Consider the following 8170-nt stretch of genomic DNA (forward strand, 5'->3'; position numbering starts at 1 on the left):
GGCCGCCCGCCGCCGCGGGTCGGTCCGCGCCAAGGAGGGCGGGAGCGCGGCCGGGCGCAGTCGCCACCTCTCCGAGCCGCGGCTGCGGGACGGCGGGGTGGCCTCCACCTGTCCCACCCTCTTTCTCCGTGCTGACACCCTTGTGTTAGTGTTGAGTTCCCTTTCCCACCTTTACGGAGGAGTTCATGAGGGGCCTGGAAACCTGCGCTTTATTTCCAAGAACAACAAAAGAATGCATTGTCACAATGGATTTGACGACCATGAGCACTAGTTAGCTCAGTCCAAGTCCCTGTCTGAAATAAGCTCCTTTTCTTTAGGGACTTCCTACTCGTACTTGGAACAACCAAGTCTTCCATGCTGACTTCATTACGGAGTTTTCTTTTTTTAATTTGCGGGATGGATCTGTCTCCCCCTAGACTGTGAGCTCCCTAGGACAGGGACTCCAAAACCTAAGGAAATCTGAATACAGTATGAGTGGTAGTTGATAATATCAGCGTTCCTCTTCCCAGCCCCGTGCCGGACATAAAAGAAAGAAGAAAAGAAAGAAATTGCTGACCTCAGGATGGACAATAAATTGAGTCCAATAAATAAATATTTGTAAAATAATAATGTATCACTAGTTGTTCATTAGTTGTGACGAAGATTCCATACTAATATGAGGTTAATGATAGGAGAAACAGGGTGTTGGAAGTCTATGCAATCACTTTATTTCAGTGTGACCTTGACAGTTATAAGAAGTATTATTCAGATATTTTATATAATATCCCTCAGCTCTTTTCAATACTCTACTCACTTATGGATTTGGGGAAGAGCAGTATCTATTCGCATTTTTGAATCAGCAATTCTAGGTATCTAGAGAAATGCTACTTGCATATATGGAAGAAAGGGCATGAATTTCACTGAAGCATTGTTTGGGGAAAAAACATCAAAAATTAACATCTATCCATGGAGACATATTGCGGGCTTTGGGTTTGTGGGATGAACAGGGAGGGACTGGACTTCTTGTGAGGCAGGAGCCGCAAAAAGTTTCCATTCCACAAGTGTTTCATCACCCATCCATTTTGTCCAGAAACATGTGTTAGTGACAAATATGTGGGAACCCACTTGGCATGAAGACTGTTTTCCCTGGGGTCCCCGCCTGATAGGTAAAACAGAACACGCGAGAGTGACGGACTGAGAGACGGGAAAATGTTCCCTGAAACCCGGCCTACGCGAGAATAGGCGATACAGAGGAGGAGTAGCATGTCTGCAGCTACCAGGGAATTGGCACCCAGGTTGCTGCTAGGCTTGCCTTTCCATTCCCTTCTCTTCTCCAGGGCACATGTACTTACCCCATCTGCTTTTCTGTCACGGTCCGGTCAGCCCTACCTTCTAGAAGCTTACACTCTGGTGGGGTTACAACACTCCACCATACTGTAAGATGAGGAAAGGGGACACTCAACAGAGGGGCAAATAGCTAGGGATGGGTCTGTACTAGGCAGAAAATTAAGCCTCATGTAGGTCCCCAGGATTACCACTGGTTCAAAGTAACTAGGAACTGACACACCCAGTTTATTCAGAATACTTAAGAAAGTGAGGGCCATTCCTCAGAAGGCTCACAGATTTTTTTTTAAATTGAAGAGTAAAGCCCTGGCCAGATAGCTTAGCTGGCTAGAGAATTGTCCTGAAGCGTAAAGGTTGCCAGTTCCATCCCAGGTCAGGGCACACACAGAAACATATCAATATTCCTCTCTCTCTGTCTCTCCTTTCCTCTCTCTAAAATCAATAACATAAACATTTTTTTTAAATTAAAGAGTAAAAACAATAGGTTGTCCTAGGAACTAGGAGAAAGCAAAATAAATAATTATTAGAAAAGTATTTTGTTTGCTTGCTAATGTGTGTTTTTGTGACAAACTTTTTCTTGCAATTCTGTTTTCTGTGAAGTTGAATAGTTTCTCAAATCTGTAGCAATTTGAGCATTTTTGGATAAATTCCTTTTCTCTTAATGTCTACTTCCTATTGCCCTTCCGCCCTCCTTCCCAGGGCTTTCTCCTTGTGCCTATTCCCTCTCCCTAATCGCTGTGTAACAAATCCTAAACTGTAGAAAGAGTTTCTGCTCCCCCTGTTCAGCTTCAAAACCAACCTCCTTTACCCCTGGAATATATAGTTTTTAACTCATTAAAAAACAGCCAAACTTTTGCCCTGGCCGGTTGGCTCAGTGGTAGAGCGTCGGCCTGGCGTGCGGGGGACCCGGGTTCGATTCCCGGCCAGGGCACATAGGAGAAGCGCCCATTTGCTTCTCCACCCCGCCCCCTCCTTCCTCTCTGTCTCTCTCTTCCCCTCCCGCAGCCAAGGCTCCATTGGAGCAAAGATGGCCCGGGCGCTGGGGATGGCTCCTTGGCCTCTGCCCCAGGCGCTAGAGTAGCTCTGGTCCCGGCAAAGTAACGCCCCGCAGGGGCAGAGCATCGCCCCCTGGTAGGCAGAGCAGAGCGTTGCCCCTGGTGAGCGTGCCGGGTGGATCTCGGTTGGGCGCATGCGGGAGTCTGTCTCTCCCAGTTTCCAGCTTCAGAAAAATACAAACAAACAAACAAAAAAAAACAGCCAAACTTTCTTCTTCCACTCTTTTAACTTTATTGACTATTTTATAATTTCCCAGTTCCAAAAGCTTTTCATTTATCTAGCATTCCAAGCAAATAATCTAGTAGATTCCTGAACACTTCCCACTCCCACACCCCCATATCTGATATATACCAAATCTTATCAATTTTATGTCCCCAAAATTTCTCAAACATTTCTTTGCCTCACTGTTCCCATTCACCACCTTAGTCCACCTGGATTACTACCATACCCACCTCTGTTTCATTCTTGCCTCTCTGCCACTCCATTCTCCCCAGAGGAGAGTGATTTTCTTAACACACAAGTCAAATCTGTCAGTGGATGCCTGATAACCTATCAAGGACTTACCTTTCTTTTGTAGATAAAATCAAAATCCTTGATGGGACATACCATGTGGCTTTGCCATAATTTTCTTCTGTTATCCCCTTTTGTCTTTTCATTTAACCCACTGCCAGTTCAGTTCCTTAAACCACAGGGACTTTGCATGTGCTATTCCCTCTGCCTAGTATTTTCTTTTTCTTACTTATTACACTTTTTAAGTTAAAAATATTCCCCAACTTAATTGAGGAGTAATTGACAAATATACTTGTACAGTATATATTTAAAGTGATGATTTGATATACATAAACATTGTGGAATGTTGACTAAGACTAAGATAATAAATACCTCTATCACCTCATATGATTAACTCTTTTCTTGTTTGTGGGGGGGAGAATGTTTAAGATCTATCAGCAACTTTCAAGTATACAATACAATTATTGGGGTTTTTTTGGAGACAGAGAAAGAGTCAGAGAGAGGAATAGATAGGGACAGACACACAGGAACGGAGAGAGATGAGAAGTAGCAATCATTAGTTTTTCATTGCAACACCTTAGTTCAGGAGTCCCCAAACTATGGCCCGCAGGCCGCCTGCGGCCCCCTAGGCCATTTATCCGGCCCCCACTGCACTTCCGGAAGGGGCACCTCTTTCATTGGTGGTCAGTGAGAGGAGCATAGTTCCCACTGAAATACTGGTCAATTCGTTGATTTAAATTTATTTGTTCTTTATTTTAAATATTGTATTTGTTCCCGTTTTGTTTTTTTACTTTAAAATAAGATATGTGCAGTGTGCATAGGGATTTGTTCATAGTTTTTTTTATAGTCTGGCCCTCCAACGGTCTGAGGGACAGTGAACTGGCCCCTTCTGTAAAAAGTTTGGAGACCCCTGCCTTAGTTGTTCATTGATTGCTTTCTCATATGTGCCTTGACCATGGGCCTTCAGCAGACCTAGTAACCCCTTGCTCAAGCCAGCGACCTTGGGTCCAAGCTGGTGAGCTTTGCTCAAACCAGATGAGCCTATGCTCAAGCTGGTGACCTCGGGGTCTCAAACCTCCACATCCCAGTCCGACACTCTATCCACTGCGCAACTGCCTGGTCAGGCTACAATACAGTATTATTAACTATAATCACCATGTTGTAGGTTAGATCCTCAGAACTTCTTATAACTGAAAGTTTGTACCCTTTGACCTATATCTCCCCATTTCCCTCTCCCCCCACACCCTTGCAACCCCCATTTTATTGTCTAATTCTATGAAATCAGCTTTTTGGTTGTTGTTGTTGTTGTTTTTATGGTCCTCATATGAGTGATACCACACAGTATTTATCTTACTCTGTCTGGCTTGTTTTACTTAACATAATGCCCTCCAGTTTCATCCAATTTGTTTCAAATGAAAGAATTTTCTTCTTTTTATGGCTGACTAATATTTTATTATTATATATATATAGCACATTTTTTTTTATCCATCATCCATAAGTAGACATTTAAGTTGCTTCCATATCTTGGCTATAGTGAATAATGCTGCAACGAACAAGAGTATGCATGTGTCTGCTGATTCTTTTTCCCAGATATATATCCAGAATTGGGACTGCTGGGTGAAATGGTAGCACTATTTTGGCTGGCTGCTCCCTCAACCAAGTGCCTGCTATAGCTTCTATCAGACAGGGCTCCTCAGATTTAAGGTTACTGCCCACTCTTTTTTCCTCGTGCCTTTAGGCTAATTAGTGCTATTAGCAATGTGGTCACAGGCTAATAGTTGCCATCAACAACGTGGTGGGTCACAATACTGCATTATTACTTGTGGTTTCCCTAATCCCTGCCCACTAAAGGATTTTTGTAAATAGATCCTGAGTTAAACAATCCTTAAATTACTCTCTTAAACTATGCCATCTGTCTCCCCCAGGGACTCTAATTGAGACATCGCTCCAGGGAATTTTTTCTGTAACTAAAATTTACATTATTGGTGCCAAAACATTTCCTTATAGCCAACATAAGAGATTTTCTAATTCTTTACAAAACGTTATTTGGTTATTGGAAAATCATGTTTTTAAGAAATAGAAATAGAATACAAAGAATATGTTGAAATTGATTTTAATTTTATAAAACAGAACAATTTAAATGAGTATATGTGTATGAAAGATTGAGCAGATAATGCTCCAACATGGTAATAGTCACTCTTGGAGTAACAGAAGTATTTTTTCTTTATGATTTTCTATGCTTTTCTAGTTTTCTGCAATAATATTTAATCATTATTATAATGAAAAGTGTACATATATAATGCTATTTTAATACATTTGATCCAATTATACAAATTATAAAAACCATAATTAATTAAAGTATAAATTAAATAAGACAGTGTAAGTATATTGCCTTGGACATTACTTGGCACTGATTAGTCATTCAATAAGCCAATAATAATTTATTGTTCACAAATCAATGTTTGATATCGTGAGGGTTCAGAATGAGCCACCTCAAGATGTGCCTCAGTGGTTTGCAGGTTACTTTGAGCTAAAGGCAACGTTAGCCAAAGGCTCAAGAGAAACTTCTGCACCCTCCCCCTTTAACTACCTAGAAGAATTTTAATTCAGGTCCTTGCCCATAAGGACTAACAGAGATAACTTCTTTTGACCTATGTATAGGGAAGGGAGAACTATTTACTAAAGGTCAGTTCTTCTTATCATCCTGCAATGACCCTTTGAAGCCCCCAAGGTGTATTACCTTATCCATATCTCAGGATGTCTCATATACCTCAATTTCCCTTTTTCTCTCTAAATCTTTCCTGCATATGAGGTTTCTGACTCTCTCACATATGTGGGGTTCCTATACAAATGTATGTGTATTCTCTTGCTAATCTGACTCATGTCTATTAGACCAGTCAGAAGAACTTTAAGGGTAGAGGGAATTTTTTTCCTCCTCCACAATATACTTCTCTACCTTACGTAACAAAATACAGAGAATAAAAATTAGCCTTTGACCTGTGGTGGCACAGTGAATATAGCATCGACCTGGAATAATGAGGTCACTGGTTCAAAACCCTGGACTTGCCCAGTCAAAGTACATATGAGAAGCAACTACTACAAGTTGATGCTACCTTCCCCTTCTTTCTCTTTCTAAAACCAATAAATAACATCAAAAAAAGAAAAGAAATTGACAATGGGAATGTCAATTATTATACTATACTTTAATAACTTGTGATGCTTTGAACTCAGTTCAATCCTATTGAAGCCGGCAGTTAACAGTAAACATATTTAGGTATTACATCATAGAGTTTAAAGGTATGAGCTTTAACTAAATTTCCAGATATGTTTCATTGTCACATATTTTATATTCAAAGATTATTAAGAAAATATGCTAATCATCTCCTGGAGGCCGACCTGTAAAGCAGGTTCCAGGAAACAAAATGTTTAAAGTAAATGTTTGCTTGAGATAATAAAAAATATAGTTAGCTAAGCACTAAACAATAATGGAGGTTACAAGATATTTAGTTTCTGCTTTTCTGCTTTAAAGATAACATCACTGAAGCACAATTTGGAATTGTTTTTGCAGAATCTTGGTTCTTCAACCCAGTTACTTCACCCAACCACAGTGACAAAGGCATCAGACAAGATGACATCAGAAACTGAATTAATCAGACTAAGAAAAACTCCTGAAGCTTGTTCAGAAATATCACTTTTCCGCCCAGCTGCAGCCAGCAGGTCAGCCAAGACAGGCGCTTACAAGTACACCCAGGAGCTACGGAGGAAGAAGCAGTCAGACGTAATGTGCTTCCGTCTCAGGGTGCGCTGCCAACAGTACCGCCAGCTCTCTGTGCCCCACTGGGCCCTTGGCCCAACCCAGCCCAATAAAGCGTGCAGGCTGGGATACAAGGCCAAACAAGGTTATGTCATATATTGAATTCAAGTGTACCATGGTTGTCGCAAATGCCCAGTCCCTAAGGATGCAACCTATGGCAACACTACCCATCATGGTGTTAATCAGCTAAAGTTTGCTTGAAGCCTCCAGTCTGTTGCTGAGGAGTGAGCTGGACCCCACTGTGGGGCTCTGAGAGTTCTGAATTCTTGATAGGTTGGTGAAGATTCCATGTACAGATCCTTTGAGGTCATTCTCATTGATCCATTCCATAAGGCTATCAGAAGGAATTCTGACGCTCAATGGATCACCATACGAGTCCACGAGTACAGGGAGATGTAAGGGTTGACATCTGCAGGCTGCAAGAGCCATGGCCTTGGAAAGGGCCACATGTTCTACCACACCATTGGTGGTTCTCACTGTGCAGCTTGGAGTAGACACAATACTCTCCAGCTCCACTGTTACTGCTAATGCAGGAAATGTTTGTAAAACTCTTCTGTGATAAACAATTTAGGATAGTCATATCTGCTTAAGTGTTCTGCTTAAGTGTTCTTTAATTTTGTTAAAACTAGTTGCCTGCTGATTGTTTCGTGAATGCACTGCCAAATTATGAAAGTTAAAGTGCAATAGTGTTGAAAGCCTCTAAGTGATGATGTATCTCATTTCTCATAAGATAAACAATTTTGTCTTTGTCTTATTAGGGAGTTTCTATGTCAATGTTTAAAATGTTGTTTGCGGCCCTGGCCAGTTGGCTCAATGGTAGAGCGTCGGCCTGGTGTGTGGAAGTCCCAGGTTTGATTCCCACACAGGCGGAGCACCCATCTGCTTCTCCACCCTTCCCCCTCTCTTTCCCCTCCCACAATTGAGGCTCCATTGGAGCAAAGTTCTCCCGGGTGTTGAGGATGACTCCATGGTCTTCACCTCAGGCACTAGAATGGCTCCAGCCTCAACGGAGCAATGGCCCAGATGGGCAGAGCATTGCCCTCTGGTTGGTATGCTGGGTGGATCCCAGTCAGGCACATGTGGGAGTCTGTCTGACTGCCTACCAGTTTCTAACTTTGGAAAAATACGGGGGCGAGGGGAATGCTGTTTGGTATAATAGATGTGAAATAAATTCAGTGAAAGAGAGAGAGAGAGAGAAAAAAGAACAATCAGACTCTCCCATGATCTCTAACCCCTAAAATCTCAATCTTTGCCTTTAAAAACCCTTGATTAAAAACCACCCAGTTCAGGTCCTGGCCGGTTGGCTCAGCGGTAGAGCGTCGGCCTGGCATGCAGAAGTCCCGGGTTCGATTCCCGGCCAGGGCACACAGGAGAAGCGCCCATCTGCTTCTCCACCCCTCCCCCTCTCCTTCCTCTCTGTCTCTCTCTTCCCCTCCCGCAGCGAGGCTCCATTGGAGCAAAGATGGC

At 42.4% G+C, this 8170-nt stretch overlaps 1 pseudogene; it reads left to right on the plus strand.

Annotated features, from left to right (window-relative positions):
• The first annotated feature begins 6517 nt into the window (after nucleotides 1–6517).
• On the plus strand, nucleotides 6518–7231 carry LOC136322201 (large ribosomal subunit protein eL15-like; annotated as a pseudogene).
• Nucleotides 7232–8170: the final 939 nt, after the last annotated feature.

The sequence above is a fragment of the Saccopteryx bilineata genome, chromosome 2 (assembly GCF_036850765.1).
Source record: "Saccopteryx bilineata isolate mSacBil1 chromosome 2, mSacBil1_pri_phased_curated, whole genome shotgun sequence".
Taxonomy (NCBI): Eukaryota; Metazoa; Chordata; class Mammalia; order Chiroptera; family Emballonuridae; genus Saccopteryx; species Saccopteryx bilineata.